Genomic DNA, 831 nt, shown 5'->3' with positions numbered 1-831 from the left:
TCTCTTTTTGGTTTCATAACATCTTTACAAAGAACATTGCCACATATTTAAACTATGACTCACTGATTAATAAATCTAAGCTAGATCCACGACCTGTCATATTTTCTGGTAGAACTACACTATTTTCTTCTGGCAGCTGAATATTACTTGGGTTGTACCCTTCTCTGGAGTTAATATCAACACACCTCTTATTGTCTTGTTATATATTCTACTCACCACAATCAATACGAAGTTTACTCCATAAACAGGTATGATACAGAAGGTAATGTGTCATCCAAGGTGACTTTCCTGGCAGCCACCAGTAAACTGACTCCGGACAGATAGGACTCTTTTGTTGTCGCCAAGGCATACTTACAATGACCTCAGAGGCTCTACGGCCACAGTGTGAAACCAGCCGACGGATAATTCAGTGAGCACAGTTCTCTTGTTCTACGGCCAGTGTGAGAACCTATTTTATATTTTATAATGTGTTGCATGTGTGATGATACAAGACAAAGTTACAAATAAAGCACAGGGCGAGTGTTTATTTTTGTAATGTTTACAAATAGTAACTTTTACAAATACATTTTAGCTTTGAAAAATGTGCACGTCAACTTTACTTTCCTCATTTCATCGCAGAAAGAAAACCACTTGGCAAAGCTGTTGGCAAATAGCTGGGTTCCGGTTCCAGCTCTATGGGTTTTGTTTTTTTAATTAGGGCAAATTAATTACTTCTCTAATCTTTAGCTTTGCTCAACTGTAAAATGAGAAAGTTTGCTTTAAGGTTCTCTGAGGTCTTCCCCAAATCTATATTTTCTGTGCCTCATACTTTTAAACCCCTATCTCCATGTC

Source organism: Cebus imitator, unplaced genomic scaffold (genome assembly GCF_001604975.1).
Source record: "Cebus imitator isolate Cc_AM_T3 unplaced genomic scaffold, Cebus_imitator-1.0 Scaffold257, whole genome shotgun sequence".
Taxonomy (NCBI): domain Eukaryota; kingdom Metazoa; phylum Chordata; class Mammalia; order Primates; family Cebidae; genus Cebus; species Cebus imitator.
The sequence above is the reverse complement of the archived record's forward strand: the minus strand, read 5'-3'. Positions refer to the sequence as shown.